Source organism: Vigna unguiculata, chromosome 7 (assembly GCF_037176805.1).
Source record: "Vigna unguiculata cultivar grain cowpea cultivar isolate G323 ecotype 2 chromosome 7, ASM3717680v1, whole genome shotgun sequence".
NCBI classification, from domain to species: domain Eukaryota; kingdom Viridiplantae; phylum Streptophyta; class Magnoliopsida; order Fabales; family Fabaceae; genus Vigna; species Vigna unguiculata.
Window position 1 is genome coordinate 12570556 of NC_140798.1, and position 18924 is coordinate 12589479.

Here is an 18924-nt window from a genome sequence, read left to right on the forward strand (position 1 = left end):
TTATTCTAGTTTCTGAAACATATCCATTTAAAATAAGATAATTTCTACAACTATAGTTTCACATGGCCCTCTCCTTGAACATCTTGCATGCTCCCATTTCCTATACTCACAGTAGCAGTACAGAGAATAAAAAATAGAATACATACAACTGCAATACAAGAGAGTTTAGCTAATCATGATGATATTTTTCCTAGCAAGCATATGGAGTAGATGTTCCTCTCTCATGCTCTCTTAAGATATTACGATAAGTTTAGAAATAAGTCATAAGAAAAGAACTAAAGGAAGAAGCTTGCTAAAATAGAGTAATATTATTTTTATAGAAAATACAGTTGCAACTTTAGCTTCATCCTTAGCGGTTCAACAGTAGAGATTTCCTCCCATGTAGGATTTTCTTGTGGGTAAAGCTTCTTTCTTTTATGATCCAACCTTGAGGTTTCCTTCCTGAAAGGGTTTCTCTTGGGTTGCAACCTTTCTTACTGAAGCTCCAACTATTCACATATACTTTTTGACGTTTCCTTCATTAGAGGGTTTCCTCTTTGGCTTCAACACCATGTTTATTACTTCAATTGTGTTGACCATATTTTTCTTATTTTAAACTGCCTCTCAATGCTCTAACCTTAATCTTTGAGCTCAACTGCACAGTTCTTGCATTCTTGAAAAAAAAAGTGTTGCAATTCAATCAAAAACACATAAATTTCATACTAAACCAATTCTTCATACATCATTTTGCATTATAGGTAAAAAGGTTGATTTTACTAAAAGATAACTTAATTTCATGAAATTTAAGTTTCAAAATCATGTATCGAAATAAGTAAATTATACACTTATTAAGCTAGTGACATGGTACCTTTTAGATGAGAAATAAGTAAATTATACACTTATTAAGCTAGTGACATGGTACCTTTTAGATGAGAAATGAGAAGACATACTCATATTAATAGTGTACCACACCAAACCAACTTAACGAAATAATAGTAAAACGATCACCATACCTACACCCCAAAACATTCAGGTAATCGGCCTAGGCTAAGCCGGTCTAGCCTAGCCGGCCTGAGCTGATAACATAAATATCCAGAAGAATAATTTGCCTAAGACAGCATATGACCAACATAAATTATCAAGGGAAGTAGTCGGTTTAGGCCGAGTACCTTAATACGCCTACCAAAACCCCCCTTATTTTCAATAAACCCACAGTAATCAAATCTAAGGGTCTGGGTTTGGACCAGGCCCACTTACAGCCCAAACTAGAGCCCAAGTCAGGGCTTGACCCATGGCATAACCACACATAATTAATACTCTATAAATACACGTGGACCCCAGTAATTAAAGGTACGCATTCATTACTCCATTAATCACCTAATTTGACCTTTTGAGAACTTTGACTCACTTGAGCTTCGGAGTCCCTTCTGCAGGTAACCCCTCTTGGGTCCAAGCCGACATGTATCAACCGGGAAGAGGCCAACTAAGGAGATAGCGGACTAAGTGGGTAAGGTGACGCTTGTGCCTAACTTATCTTGTTTGTTCTCTGCAGGAACAATTGGCGCCCACCGTTGGGCACGAGACCAACACCTTAGTACCCGTTTTTCTCCGAAGATGATTTCAACCTGCAGCAGAGCTGGAGTTAACAAGCAGGCTGATGCTGGTCCCTCAAGACCCGCTAACATCACCCCTGACCTGGCCGCCATCCTAGATGGCCAGGCTAAGATGCAACAAGAGTTGGCAGATCTGAAGAAACGCAGCGCTGATGAGATGGAGGCGCTACGGCAAGAGAATTCTCGCCTCAGGCGAAAGATCGAGGCTGACCTCACCCTGAAAGGAAAAGCTAAGGAGGTGTCTGAGGCTGCAAGGTCCCCAGCCTTCCAGCCCACAAAAGAGGAAAGGGAATACAACCCCACCCCTCACACCTTCACTACCACCCAACAAACACCCATTCCCTCCACCCATCCCACTCACTTCCCATCCACCCAACCAAGGCACACCGCAACCCCTACCCCTGCTGCAACCCTCCCCACCACCCAGATCCCCTACAATATACTCACCACCCTACACACTACACATGTTCCACCTTACAGCCCACAATACCTCCCGACAACCCACATCCCCCCTCATAACTTGACCTCCACCTTCCCCACTATGATCAACCATCCGCTCCCACCCCACCAACCTAGACGTCGTCACCCCTTCACCGACTTTATCGCCAACACCCCCCTTCCTGCCCAGTGGGAACCCTTCACACTGGACCATTATACCGGTGAAATCGACCCTAATGAACACCTCAAAGTCTACATCACCCATGTCGCCCTGTACACGTCCCAAGACGCGGTCTTCTGCAAAGCCTTCCCCACCACCCTCAAGGGCCCTACTCTAGAATGGTTCATAACTTTTCCACCCTACTCCATCGACAACTTCGACGCTCTCTCCCATATGTTCTCCACCCATTTCGCTGGCAGCCGCCCACATCAAACTACCACAATCTCCCTCCTGGGCATTAGACAAGAACAAGACGAACCACTCAGAGCGTTCATAGATCGTTTCAATAAGGCAGCTCTTCGCACCCCACACCTCAACCAAGAAATGATCCTCCAATGCATGGCGCTCACCCTACAACCCAGCCCCTTCGCCAACAATGTCTACCTCCACCCACCTGCCTCTTTGCACGAACTCAAATTGTGTGCGACCGACTATGTCCGCATGGAGGAAATGCAGACCCTCCATACCAAATTTTGCAATGACTATGCAGCCACCACCGCCAACCCTACCCCACAACCTCCCCGCCCCGATACCCGCCCACGCGAGCCCCGCCAACCCCGCTTCACCAAATATGCCCTTCTTATTGTAGCCCGATCTTGCATCCTTGATGAGGCCCTACAAGCTGACCTCATTCCTCCACCACGCAAGACAACCACTCCTCCTAATGCTAATATGACCAAGTATTGCCGCTACCACCGCAATCATGGTCATACTACAGAAGACTGCAAAGCACTCCAAGATAAAATAGAAGAATTGGTCCGTGCTGGTCACTTTTGCCGCTTCATCCGTAGAGATGATCATTCCTCTCGATCCCGCCACCCCCCTCGATCTGACCATAGACGCCCTCCACACGACTCCCGCCACGACAGACGCCCAGCCCAACCCGCTAACCAGGAACCCCAACCGGCCCGCACCGACATCACCCCCGCCGACCCTCCCCTACGTGGCACTATCAACAACATCTCTGGTGGCTTCGCTGGTGGAGGATCCACCTCTTCTGCCAGAAAGAAACACCTCCGCTATATTCAATCCATCAACCATATTACCCATTCCCATCACAAACGCCGCATGCCTCCCATCATCTTCACAAACGATGAATTTCACGGCCTCGACCACCAACAAGACGACCCCATGGTCATCACTATTAAAATCAAAAACTACGCCGTCAAGAAAGTCCTCATCGACCAGGGCAACTTTGTTGACATTCTTTACTGGGCTACCTATAAAAAACTCCAGCTCCCGGACACGACCATGGTCCCATATGACGAACCAATCTATGGCTTCTCTGGCGAAGAAGTTTCCACCCGCGGCTACATCGACCTTCACATCGTGTTTCGTGATGGAACTCAAACTAAAACCATCCTCATCCGCTTCCTTATCGTTGATGCACTCACATCCTTCAATGTCCTCCTAGGTCATCCTTCGCTCAACACCCTCGGCGTTGTCATCTCCACCCCCCATTTGGCCATGAAATTCCCATCCCCTTCTGGTGACATCTTCACCGTCTACTGCGACCAACGTCTGGCACGCGAATGCTACATGGCCAGCCTGCGCCCACAACTCCCCATCTAGCAAACCAACCACATTGAGCGACCACCTGGCTCCGGCATCGCCCTATCAGGCGAGGATCTAGACCCCAGAGTGGGTCGGGATGTTCGTCTCGAACCTGTTGAGGAGACCTCCCCTCTAGAGCTTCCCAATGGCCACTCCATCAACTTAGGCACCGGTTTGAACTCTGACGAGCGTGCCATCATCACACCTATCCTTGTCAGCAACACGGACCTTTTCGCTTGGTCAGTCGCTGACTTACCTGGGTTAGACCCTCTAGTAGCATCCCACAAGCTATCCATCTACAAAGAAGCCCGCTACATTTCCCAGAAAAAACGCAAACTTGGTGAAGAACGTCGCCTAGTAGCTAAGGCTGAGGCCGACAAGCTACTAAGCGTAGGATTCATCGACGAAGCTCAATACACCACTCGGCTTTCCAATGTCGTCTTGGTGAAGAAAGCCAATGGCAAATGGCGGATGTGCGTAGACTACACGGATCTAAACAAAGTCTGTCCTCGCAATGCCTACCCCTTACCCAATATCGACCGACTTGTTGATGGCGCGGTAGGGAATAAAGTGCTTAGTTTCTTGGATGCATATTCTGGATACAACCAAATCCCCATGGCCGCATCTGACATGAACAAGACCGCCTTCATCACGGACAACGTCAACTACTTTTACAAAGTTATGCCCTTTGGTCTTAAGAATGCTGGAGCAACCTACCAACGGCTGATGGATAAAGTTTTTAGCCATCTAATGGGACAATGTGTCGAGGTATACGTTGACGACATGGTTGTCAAGTCTCCAAGCCACCACCAACATGCCCAAGACCTCTCGGCGGTCTTCTTCGCATTACGCCAATACAACCTTCGCCTCAACCCTGACAAGTGTGTATTCGGCGTCGATTGCGGTAAATTTCTCGGATTCATGTTAACCTAGCGCGGTATAGAAGCCAATCCCGAAAAGTGCAAGGCAATTATCGAAATGTGCAATCCCACTACCATCAAAGAGGTCCAATGCCTCATAGGCCGCCTTACCGAAATTTCTCGCTTCCTGCCCAAACTGACTGAACAAACCCAACCCATAGTCCAACTCCTCAAGAAATCCACCCGGTTCACGTGGACTGACAACTGTGAACAAATCTTTCAAAAACTAAAAACCACCATAACCTCACCACCTATCCTCCACAAGCTGGACATTCGCCAACCCCTCCTAGTGTACATCACAACCACCAACCACACCGTCAGCACCACGCTTGTCCAAGAAATAGAGGGCACGCAGCATCCTGTTTACTTCGTTAGAAGAACGCTGCAAGATCCTAAAACCAGATATCAAATGGTGGAGAAGTTGGCCTTGTCCTTAGTCCACGTAGCTCGCCGCCTACGCCCATACTTTCAAAACCACAACATCACCATCAAAACCGACTACCCAATCCAAAAAATATTGCAAAAACCAGATCTAGCCGGACGGATGTCATCCTGGGCCATTGAGCTGTCAGAATTTAACATTCGCTACGAACCCCATGGCCCCCATTAAAGCCCAATGCCTCCTTGATTTTGTTAATGACCTCCAACACACACCCACAAAGGACTAGTGGACGCTTCATGTAGATGGTTCCTCAAATCCAAAAGGTGTCGGTGCTGGCATCGTGTTAGAAGGGCCTAACGACATCCTCATTGAAAAATCCCTTCACTTTGCCTTCAAAACATCAAACAACCAAGCCGAATACGAAGCCATTCTCGCCGGCCTTTCCCTTGCTCGTGAAGTTGGTGTCAAGACGTTAACGTGCAAAACTGACTCCAAACTTATTGTAGGGCACCTAAACGACGAATTCCAGATTAAAGACCCCATCCTTCTACAATACTATCATCTGGTCCGCGTAGTCATTCAATCCGCCTTCGAACGAGTCCACATCGAACACATCCCCAGGACCGACAACATCAGAGCCGACATCCTCTCCAAATTAGCCAGCACCAAATTAAAAAGCCGCCACTGATCCCTATTACAACAAACATTATCTACACCCTCCATCACAAATACCTGCCAAAACCTAACCCACTCCCTAGCCGACAATACCACCCCTCCCCAAAACCACACCTGGACCACCCCTTATATCCAATATCTAAAAATCGGCAACCCCCCACAAGATGCGGACAAAACTTGGCTGGCTAAGGCCGCCAGGTATACCATGATAGGCGATGACCTCTACAAACGCGGATACGGCCAACCGCTTCTCAAATGTGTTATTGCAGAACAAGCGCAGTATATCATTAAAGAGCTACACGAAGGCATTTGCGGTTACCACTCCGGTGCACGCACTATGGCTACTAGAATCCTTAGAGCCGGCTACTTCTGGCCGACTATAGAAGCAGACTGCCAGGACTACGTCAAAAAGTGCAAACCATGCCAAAAATATGGCAACCTCATCCACCAGAAACAAGAACAACTTCACTCCATACTATCCCCATGGCCCCTCGCTAAATGGGGAATGGATATCCTCGGCCCCTTCTCCCCCGGCAAGGGGCAGGTGAAATTCCTAATTGTAGTCGTTGATTATTTCACCAAATGGATAGAGGCCAAGCCGCTGACCACGATCACGGTCCAGCAAGTCCAACAGTTCGTTTGGAAAGATATTATATGTAGATATGGTGTTCCACATACTATCATCACCGATAATGACCGACAATTCATAGATAAGGAGCTAGCCAAGTTCTACACTGGTCTGGGCATCAAACACATCACAAGTTCTGTAGAGCACCCACAAACAAATGGACAAGCACAGGCGACCAACAAAGTTATTCTAGTGGAATTGCGCAAGAGATTAGATAGCGCCAAAGGCCAATGGCCCGAAGAGCTAGTAGAAGTGCTATAGGCTTACAGATGCACCCCTCAATCATCAACAAACGAATCCCCATTCAGCCTAGTTTATGGTGTAGACGCCATGATACCGGTCGAAATTGGCGAACCATCCCTGCGCCGAGAACTGTACGACCCAACCCACAACCACCAAAACATGGCCACTCATCTCGACCTCCTACCCGAACTCAGAGAAAAAGCCCAAATACGCAACTTAGCCGCCAAACGAAGAGCTGCCAGAAAGTATAACACAAACCTATGTCCACGATCGTTCGTAAGCGGGGACTTAGTATGGAGAATGGCCAGCAGTGCAAGAAAAAAGGATGGCAAATTCTCCGCCAACTGGGATGGCCCATACCGCATACGTGAAGACGCAGGAGGAAGAGCTTATCGCCTTGAACATTTATCTGGGGAAGAGATACCCAACACTTGGAATGTGTCCCACCTCAAATTCTACTTCAGTTAAATGTATGCTGTATTGAACTGAATACTTGTAACCTTGGGTGTACTCTTTTTCCTCACCTGGTCTTTTTTTCCTAAGGAGGGTTTTGGCTAGGGAGGTGTTAACGAGGCACCCCAAATTCAATAAATAAAGCAAAGGGTTCTCAACTGGACGACTACTCTTTATTTAACTTTCGCATTCGTTTAAGTTCCCCACCCTTACCACAAGTAAGCGGCCTGGGTCGAACACCCCTAACTCGTGGTTAATTCGTTTAAGTTCCCCACCCTTACCACAAGTAAGCGGCCTGGGTCGAACACCCCTAACTCGTGGTTAAATCGTTTAAGTTCCCCACCCTTACCACAAGTAAGCGTCCTGGGTCGAACACCCCTAACTCGTGGTTAATTAGTTTAAGTTCCCCACCCTTACCACAAGTAAGCGGCCTGGGTCGAACACCCCTAACTCATGGTTAATTCGTTTAAGTTCCCCACCCTTACCACAAGTAAGCGGCCTAGGTCGAACACCCCTAACTCGTGGTTAATTCGTTTAAGTTCCCCACCCTTACCACAAGTAAGCGGCCTGGGTTGAACACCCCTAACTCGTGGTTAATTCGTTTAAGTTCCCCACCCTTACCACAAGTAAGCGGCCTGGGTCGAACACCCGTAACAAAAAATCGATTACGCCATACATGACATACACCACAAATCATCAAAACTTGGCATATACAATAACATACAAAACATTAATCGCATTAAACATAAACGCAAAAAGATGTACCAGCGTAACATAACGTACCAGTTATTACAAACATAGGCTCAATAATATTTTCAAATCAATAAAAATCAAAGTCCTATTCTGTTGCATCAGGGGCCACCTCCTCGGCATCACCCGCCTTCTTCTCCTCTTCAGCCACCTCCTTCTCCTCTTCAGCCTCCTCCTTCTCCGCCTCCTCGTCCGGACTGCTCTCATCTTCCTTGACGAGCTTCCCATCAACAACGTCCTTAATCACATCAAATTTTGAGTCTGCGATGTCAACCTCCTGGTGGAAAAAGGCTGCTTGACGCAATCCCTTCTCAAAGTCGTTGATATGCTCTTGTATGATGCAATTCTTCAAGTAATCAAGCTCACCTATAGCACCATCATACTTGTCTTTTAACTCATCATAGTTTTCCTCCAACTCTTCTATTTTCTTGTTCAATTTTCCCTTTGAGTCCAAACAGCAAACCTTCCATGTTGCCAGCCTTTTTCTCTTTTCTTCCCAACCCTCCATTTCCTTCTTAACCGCAGTTCTCTCCTCCTCGAACTTGTCGAATTTTCCCTATAACTCATCCACTTTCTCCCTACTTCCCTCCTTCACTTCCCGTCGATAGAGCGACCCAACACGACGACTTAATATCAATGCTTTGCTTCCAAACTCTACCATCGTCCTCACAATGTGATCCGCCTCCATACCGTCAATAGAGTTTATAATAGTATCTGGGATATCTTTCCTGACAGATATCTCCGGCAACTCGATCAAGCCGGACTCCGGTCCTTTCACCCCACTAGCCGACCCCGCCTCACTAGCCGACCCAGCCCCACTAGCTGACCCCGCCCCGAGTAGGGCCACCCTTACCTTCTTCACATCCTTCCCCTTGCCGGCTCAAGGCAGCATCTCGACCTTCCTCTTCGTTCCGCCATGCACGTGTACCTCGACCACCGATTCCTGCAAGTTGGGAACATCAGTCTTCCCAGCTGCCTTGGCTTTAGTAGCCATTTCTTTCCTCAACGACTGGAAGAGCGCCAAATTCTTCTTCCCAGATTGCGCCATATGCCCTACAATAACATATTAAACCCCGGTTAAAACAACTTAGAATCATTAACACAATTTAAGTAACAAACAGATACCTTCAATATCAATAATTGGGTGCACCGAATTATAAACTCTAACTAGGCCCTTAGTGGGCAACTTATCAACAAACTTCATCAAGGTCTCCACCACCTCCTTATCCCCCGTCGACAACTCGTCGGTGCCCATATCCTTATACCGATAGGGGGTCCCTGTCCAGCTGAACGGGAACCTCGTACTCCCATCGGCGTTCAAGAAATAAGGCTTGCCCTCCTCCTTCACCACAACTTTGAAGTATCCGTCCTTAAAATGCTTGAAGGACTGGGAAAATGTGTCCAATCTGCTGATGCTGGGATGACTTATCAAAGATAGCCAAGTGGTCGGTTGGCGGGGCCTAGTATCATAGAAGTATAGAAATACGTAAGGCTTGCATGTAAGCCCAATTGTTTGGGTGCAGCTGCATAGGAGCAACGTTCAGCGCGCGCAACACACCCATGGTGAAATTGTCCAGCGGCAACCGCACATGCAGCTAAGAAAAGTGGCACATGTACATATAGAAGAACTTCTCGGTTGCCCCATCTTGCCCGTGACACACACGATCGATGGCGCTCACCCTTTCCAGAGAAACAATACCTCTGCTTACACTTTTTGCGATGACAGGTGTACAATTCAGCCAAGAGTTCAACAAGCGAGACCACCAAAATAAGGATGATTGATTATGAACGTCGGCAGCCACCCACCCGTAATCGCCCTTGGCAGGCCAGTTACTCTCCGCCAACTCCTCAGGAGGGTCTTCTCGAACCTCCCTCACCTTTTCCATAGGGATTCCGCCTACCATACTTCCGGGACTGGTGCTCTCTTCTTCAACTTGTCTACCTCTACTCTCCCAGACTCTATACTCTCACTACTAGACGTAGACAATGACACGCTATCACTACTAGACATACCTTTTCTCTTTTTTCTGGAAAGATATCGGCTGGAATTGGGAACTAGTCGGACAAGAAAACACACAGAAGATCTCTAACTGGAAAATCTCGCAAATGAACCAATAAACCCTTACTCGTTTTAAAATCCACATTTATAGGCCAGAATCCCAAATGACAAAAACCTCTTCCCGCCAAAACAACAACCCATACCAATTGACATAATCATTCCAAAAGACATGATTCTTAAAAACGACGACGCAAAAACCCCTTTGATTTGACCCCTGACATCCTTTCACCTACCATCATACCTTTCTCGCCTTTAGCCTTAACATTGTTCATCACACTTAAAGGCTGGGGGACTGGTGTACCACACCTAGCCGGCCCTACTAACATATCAACACATATCACCCTTGACCGACACCTATATTGGCCAAGGCTGGGGGGCTGATGTACCAGACCAAGCCAACTTAACGAAATAATAGTAAAATGATCACCATACCTACACGCCAAAACATTCAGGTAACCGGCCTAGGCTAAGCTGGTCTAAGCCTAGCTGGCCTGAGTTGATAACATAAATATCCAGAAGAATAACTTGCCTAAGACAGCATATGACCAACACAAACTATCAAGGGAAGTAGTCGGTTTAGGCCGAGTACCTTAATACGCCTACCAAAACGCCCCTTATGTTCAATAAACCCACAGTAATCAAATCTAAGGGCCTGGGTTTGGACCAGGCCCACTTAAAGCCCAAACTAGAGCCCAAGCCAGGGCCCGGCCCATGGCATAACCAGACATAATTAATACTCAATAAATACACGTGGACCCCAGTAATTAAAGGTACGCATTCATTACTCCATTAATCACCTGATTTGACCTTTTGAGAACTTTGACTCACTTGAGCTTCGGAGTCCCTTCTGCAGGTAACCCCTCTTGGGTCCAAGCCGACATGTATCAATCGGGAAGAGGCCAACTGAGGAGATAGCGGACTACGTGGGTAAGGTGACGCTTGTGCCTAACTTATCTTGTTTGTTCTTTGCAAGAACAAATAGTATTTAGCTGCAGGTTTGAAACAGGTTGGTAATGATGCTAAAAACAACTTTTGGTTATATGATTGTTCGCCTACAAACAAAACAAAGTATCTCACTCCCTATATATCCTTATGTTTATTTTTTTTTTACAAGAAAAGTTGTTCTTTGTTTTAGAAAAAAGAAAGGTTTTTTTTTTTCGCAATCATACTTTTATTTAAACCACGTTTTTTTTTTAAGAATTTTGGATTAGACTTATAAGATCTCTCAAACTTATTGGAGTTCTCAGCAAGATAAGCTTTGGAATTAAATTGAGAGTTTTAAAAAAAACTTCTGAGAAAAATTATGTTATCAGTGTAGTAAGGGCTTTTGGCCCCTTTTATTTTTTATATTCTGCTCTGGTTTTAGAATAGAGGCATATTAGAGTAAGGCCAAAAGGGTTTGGCTTTTGGCCTCATGTGTGAACCGAAGCCATATAACTACTTTTCTGCCTCGATTCTAGAGTGAACCGAAGCCATATAGTGATGAATCCACTCTAAGACTTATAGCTTGGGCCAATGGCCTAGCCCAATTAGTTTATTTTTGTTCTAATATAAATACATATTTTTGAATATTTTAATTTGAGTTTAATATTTAGGCTTTATTGTGCAACCCATGTTTACAACTTGTACCACGAGAGGGACAATCAAATAAATCTATATACAAGTGTTTTGGGCCAAAGGATCCAGCATCCAATCTTCCTTCACACATGCATCTGAACACATTTCCAATTTGTGCATCCAGCATCTTGAGCCTTCCCTCATCAGCGCATCCTTATGGGCTTTTCGTTCGGCATCAACCAAGCCAACCACGCAGCCCAATACTCTACGCGTAAGCATCACACTAGAACCAACCAGCAACCCACTTTCTTTCTAGGGAAAGATCTCGAAGGGATCCCTTTTGGTGGCCAACCCATAGAAACTAGGGTTCCTTTATTTTCTCTTCACGTGTTCCAGCATTCTCTTTTAGGGTTTGTTCCTAACTAGCGACACCTTCACACGTCTCACGCTTACCATCCTTTAGGGTTTCTGTTAGGGTTAGAGAAGCTTTCGTCTAACATTTTTGTTCACATTTTCCCTCTCTCGTCGTTAGGATGTTGTTAGACGACGTTCCTTTCTTATCTTTCATTTTTCTGGCTGCCTTCACCTATATAAAGGCAGACCAACCTCATGTAACAATTAGCTTTGATTAATCGAGAGGTTTATACCCCATTTTCAGAGCTCACCTTCTTATCAGAGGTTCTACCTCCTAGGGTTTTTGAAACTAGTGAGAAACGAGAGTTCCCTATTGGAACGAGAGAGATCCAACCTTTCGCCGCTTTTAGATGGTGTTCTGTGTGGATTGATCGGTGGAACATCGATTGGAGTAGACATCCGGCGAATTTCGCGATGGAGCATCTCCGTCATATAGTCATCAATTTTTTAATTAATTTTAAGATTCGAAGACCTTTTGGCCTCGTTTGTGGTCTGAACCGAGGCCATCGACCGCTTTTCTGCCTCGGTTATGGTAAGAATCGAGGCCTAATATACTACTTTTTTTTAAATACATTTTCTATTTTATGATTATTCCTACATTTTTTCAGAAACCATCACAAACTAGAACAGAACATTTTATGAAACATAATATCATCCATAATCCAAATACATTTAAAAGACAATTGGAAAATCATCCACAAACCAAATGCACATCCTAATCAATATTATTGTACATCTAAATTATAAATTTGGCACGTACTATCCTACCAAACTTTATGGACTTCGCGAGAATTGGCACATGACTCTTGAATGTCTACAAAATAAGACATTAACTTAAGTTAGTATATATAAAGACAATATTGCAAAGTATTCATTTTAATTCAAATATATGTTATCGTTTCCCAATTAGTTGTAATACGAGCACGCACAATGGTTGTCATCCATTGCTTATATAGTAACCACACTCATATGAGTCGATTTGTCTATTACACTACATTATATCAACAACATTACAATTAATTAAAAAAGAAAATCAAATCAAAAAATTATAAATATATGGATAGAAATACCAAATCTGGAGGGAACACCATGAAATACATTTTGCCTTAGCCGTTGATCTCCCTAACATGTTATGCCCAACAATTGAACTATGATAAAGGGAATAAGTTATGATACTTTTATATAACAAAGAATATTCATAAGATTGACATTGAGGTTCTTACCAATCTATCACTTGTCTAAGATGGTTGGGGGGAGGGCGATGTAAAGAGCAAAACCACAAAACAAGGTTCTTCCTTAGGGAAACCACAAGTAACTGTCAATGACGCCTGAGAAGAAAATAAATCCATTGTTATACACTAAAATGACATATTATATTCAAAATTTAACAAAAATGACTTACCCAACAACATAAGGGACAAAATAAATTTCTTTTTCGCGTTGAAAGCATTTGGTCACATATGCTTGGGTGTCATCAAAGTTGTTGCCTTCATGAGTGAGTTGAGGGTCTACAAACCCATATAGATCATTTAGCCTTATAGTTTCAATGACATCAAAAAGATACCTAAACATAAAATTGATTTGATATAAGTAAATAGACAAATAAATCAAATAACTATATATAATTACTGAAAGACTTACATCATCCATAATTGAATAATGGTAATATTTAGTTCCTTTTGTCCCTGTGCAAGCTCCAAGACATCTTGGGAATGTAAGTAAAGTGGGATCTCAAGGTCTCTACCAAATATTTTAGAATCCTAAGGAACCTACATCGGCTTATCATTTATTATTTCAACAAGTTCAAGTAATGCACCAAGAGGATTGTCCAAAGAGAGAGGAATCTTCTTTGGTTGAAGATTTTCCTATATCGATGCAATTTTAGTTAAAATGGAATATAATTTAAGGTTGAATATAATAAACATGTAAAGTTAAAAATTTAGTATATGGTGGGTTTGAGAGTCTGTACTTTGGGGGTCAGAATCAACCAAATCTCTAGGCCAAGCGAAGAAACATTGGAATGCTTATGCCATAGAATATACATATTTGTTGCACAAGAACTAAAGCAAATGGCACAAGAACCTCCTTTACCGTGACCTTAACCTCATCCTCTGATAACTCCATGTCATGAAGAACCGTGGCTGCCTCAAATACTTTTCCACGAGCAACTAGTGTCTTCCCTGTACCATCCCAATATATATAGCTGACATGGATGAGTGTCGTCCATGTCATCCCCTAGTATGGATGGAGTTAAACAACTCCCTTTTTTCCGCTTCGACCTGTTAGAGTCAATGATTTATTAATGTTATTCAATTATTTGATTAAATATCATTTATTCAGTTGATAACTTATAGAAAAACGATTTACCTGTGGGAGGCACAAATGGGTCTAGTTCTGGTGGAGGATCCCATATGGGTGCTTCATCCTCTGATGAACTATGATGTTCAACCATATATATGTGAAATGAAAACATCACAAAACATAAATAAGCAATATATAAAATCACATATAAAACTTTATTATACAAAACACCTAAATTTTAACAAGAACATGAAATTCATACATAAAGTTATTGATTGGTCATATGTATATTTCTTCATCGTGATCTTCTCGAATTGCATGTACATCATCAACTAGAAGGATTTCATCAACATTTATCGTTCTTCTAAATGGATGAGTGACAAAAATATTAAGATTACTCGGATTCTCTTCATTAGGATCAATCTATTTTTTTCCATGAAGAGCGACAAACCAATGTTCAGACGTAGGATCTTTAACATAGAAAACATGAGATGCTTGTTGTGCCATGATAAATGGCTCATCTCGATAATCCACCTTTCAAAAATCAACTAAAGTCATTCATGATTCATCCATTTTGACATCACTTTTATTGTCAACCCACTTACATTTGTACAGTGGAATAGTAAACATGGTATAATCAGCCTCCCATATCTCTTGTATTACACCATAGTATGTCATTGATCCAAGTAAAGGATTTTGATCCTTAGATGTAGAAAATTTTAGCGACTGATCGAGGTCGTACACGACCAAATAGAACAATTAAAATGTAATACTTAGTAGTTAAACCAAGGTCGTCTCTTAATGACCAAACCTTTCATTCAAATCTTTCCAAATGCAATTCAACACAAAAGGGGGAGGGGTGATTTGGCAGATTTCAAAGAACTCAACATAGACATAAAACGCAAATGCAGACTTGATAAAACAATAATGAAAACGACGTTGATTTCTTGATTCAAATGAAAGTCTACCAATCATAGGTCACAAAATTAATCAACTATGTCTACTCTCTTGAACTCCTGAAGCAATCAACTAAGCAAAAATTAAAATTGAATTCAATATGTAATTAAGACACATTCATTCATTTGTAATGGCATCATTAAGCATGATAACAGCTCCAAAACAAAATGACCCATTCTGCAAAATAAGCTTAACAACATGCTTCATCCATTAAGCACAAAAACAGAATATGAATGAAAAGTTAGATAGACTCTACCATACGAAATAGTAACCTCAAGGTTTCAATTCTCTGCAAGGAATCAACACATTAAATTAGTGCTCCATGGATTTCGAACAAAAGCTCAACCCTAAACGAAATACAACCATGGAATGATAAGAAAACGGGGCTGAAAACGTAAAATGGTGTAGAAAACGTGAAACAATAACAAAGCAAAGTATCAAATCATGAATAGAAGATGAAACATGGATTCAATAAGGTCCCAATGTTAAAACGAAATGCCTAAGCTTCCAAATATGCAGAAAATATAAACTCACAATAGGTGTTGTCAATAATGCATAAAAACATGAGAAAATTGTGCTAAAACATCAAAACTCCCAAAATGTAAAAATGGAGAGTGGGGACAAGAAAAAGTGGTTGCCCATGAAAAAGAAGACTTAAAAACATGGTCATATTAGCATAGTTGCTTATATTTACAAAATTGTCATTCTTCCACTCAGAATTACAAAAATGCTATTATGGACTGAAAATGATGGCCTAGTGATGTGGACAGGCTAAATGACATGGCATAGACGTGGCAATGATGTTGAAACTCTCTCTTCATCTTAAGATTAGTGTCCAAACTCTAAATTTTGCTCCATAAAATTCCTAAAAATAATTAGAAATAAAGATTAGACCAATTAATGTCAAATTACTCAAAATTCAGAAAAAATGGCCCAACGAAGACAAATTGAGGAAAATGCACTAACAAGAGATAATTAAGCATTAAACAACTCTCAAGATGGGCACAAAAAGGGAATGAAATAAGGGAAAATAATGACTCATCAGCGACTCGACTTCAAGACTGACTCCACTATTTTGTACAATGCTTTTATCATCCAGAGACTTCGTATAAAATGTGCAGTTATTAATTTCATAACCTGTATAACAGATGACATCAAATTTCAACCCATTCGCTAACCACATCAAAGTCTCAGAACATTATGAATCTTTCAAAACCTCAAATTTAAACCAATGCGTGAATGTTCTATTATGCTTCATAAAATGTCATTTCTCTGATTGTCTTAGATTGTTCTCTTTCAAATTGACTTTGTGTACAGATAAGTAAGGCATTACCTCATTTGTTTTGTTCAATATGTATAGATGTGCTTGCAACAACTATTCGTGATCTTTGCTAACCACACTCACACCTCAGATGTTGTTACTTATAGAACACCTGTTCAACCATGATTTTTTAGGAACTCCTATCGATTTTGATTTTGCCATGTAATCTGAACAAAACTCAACACTTTCTTCAACAATATACCTTTCGATCATTGAACCTTTTGGACGATATTGATTTTTCACATACCCTTTCAAAATCTTCATGTAACGTTCAATGAGATACATCCATCTTAAGTATACTGGTCCACAAAACTTTATTTCTCTTACCAAATGAACAAGTAAATGTACCATGATGTCAGAAAATGATGAATGGAAAAACATCTCTAGCTAACACAAGATGATAATAATCTTGGCTTAAAGTTCATCTAACTTTAAAGGATCATTGACTTTGCTACAAATAGAAGAGAAAAATGCACACAAACGTGTTATAGTTTATCTAGCATTTTTGGGTAAAATTCCACGAATAGCTACAGGTAACAATTGTTGCATTAAGATTTGGCAATCGTGAGACTATAGGCCAATAAACTTCAAGTCTTTCATGGACACTAAACTATGAATATTTGAAAAGTATCCTTGAGGTACCTTGACATTCTTTAAACATAAGCAAAAACTTATCTTCTCTTGTCTGGACATAATGTAACATGCAGAGGGCAAATCAGTACGTCTACCAACCTCCCTTGGTGCTAAGTCTTCTCGGATCTTCATTTCAACCAAATCCAAATGAGCATTTACTACATATGTTGTATTTCCCTTAATGTTAAGTAGTATACCAATTAAGCTATTACACACATTTTTCTCTACATCCATGACATTTATGCAATGCCTAACTTGTAACTTCAACCAATATGGAAGATCAAAGAATATTGATTTTTTCTTATAAGGGCTCGATACAGATGACTTCTTGGATGTTTTCCCAAATACATGATGTACTTTATTAACTTTTTCATGAATTTGAAGGTTAGTCAATGGAATTTGTGCTTCGTCATTCTCTTGAGGTCCATTGAATGCTTTATTTAACCTTCGATAAGGATGATTAGCTTTTAAAAACCTTCGATGGCACAGATACACGGTCTTTCTTCCATTTTTCAATTGATGAGATGCAATGTTTTCTTCACATATAGGACATGCTTTATGACAATTGACATTGTACCCCGACAAATTACCGTAAGCTAGAAAATCATTGATGGTGCAAAATAACATTGCATGCATCATTAAAGTTTCAGAAGCAATAACATCAAATACTTCAACCCCATCAACCGACAACAACTTTCGATCTTCAACTAGTGAATTGAGATATACATATATGTCACTTCCAAGCTGCTTTGGACCAAATATCATCATAGACAACATCATGTATTTTCTCTTCATGTACAGTCCAGAAGATAAGTTGTAAATGAATAATATAACGGATCAATAACTATAGTTTGTAATTAAATTACCAAATGGATTCATTTCATCGGTAGTTAAGTCAAAACAAACATTTCTACATTCTTGATCGAACTTAGGAAATTCCTGATCAATATTTTTCCATTGCATTGAATCAACTGAATGACGAAGCTGTCTATCACATCTTCTCTCAGTTGCATGCCATCTAAGGTTTTTAGCGTCTTTAAGATTTGCAAACAAACGCTTAAGTCTGGGCACAATTGGAAGGTACCAGACTACTTTCAAAGTAGGTCCTTCCTTTTCTATTTGACCACTATCTTCACTATTTCTTTTCTGCTTGTACCGTGATGATCCACACTTTGGAAATTTTTTCAAATCTTCAATTTTTTTTTTGTATAATATGCAATCATTAGGACATGCATGCATCCTTTTATACTCCATACCCATCAGACAAAGAATTTTCTTGGCATCATAGTTTCGAGTGGGTAGAGTATTTCCCTTAGGAAGCATTTCATTCAAGAGCATGAGCAATTCCATGAAACTTTTATCTGTCCAACCATTGGTCACTTTTAAATTCATAAGTCTTAAAACCGCTAATAATCACGTGAACTTAGTTGAACCGATATACAACGAAGTTTTTGCTTCAATAGACATTGTCTCATACACATGCGCTTATGAAAAAGCTTCTACGCCAACATCCCATATCATGTCCTCTATATTGTCTTCTTTCACTCGCTCTTCCCATCACTCTTCCATGGTGGAATCGACAACATGTTTAGTTTGAGAAATAATTGAAAAGTCTATTAATTCGTCGTGTCATGTCCATATTGTATAACTTCTAAGGAAACCATCACAAATAAGATGTTCCCTAACTTGAGTAGCATTCAACTTTCTCTCATTCAAACAATTGATATTGTTAGGAATACAAGTGTGAGTCTAAGTCCCACATTGACCAGAATTGAGAAAGTAGAGCACCATATAAGGATCAAGGCCCATAAACCCATTGCCTTAAGG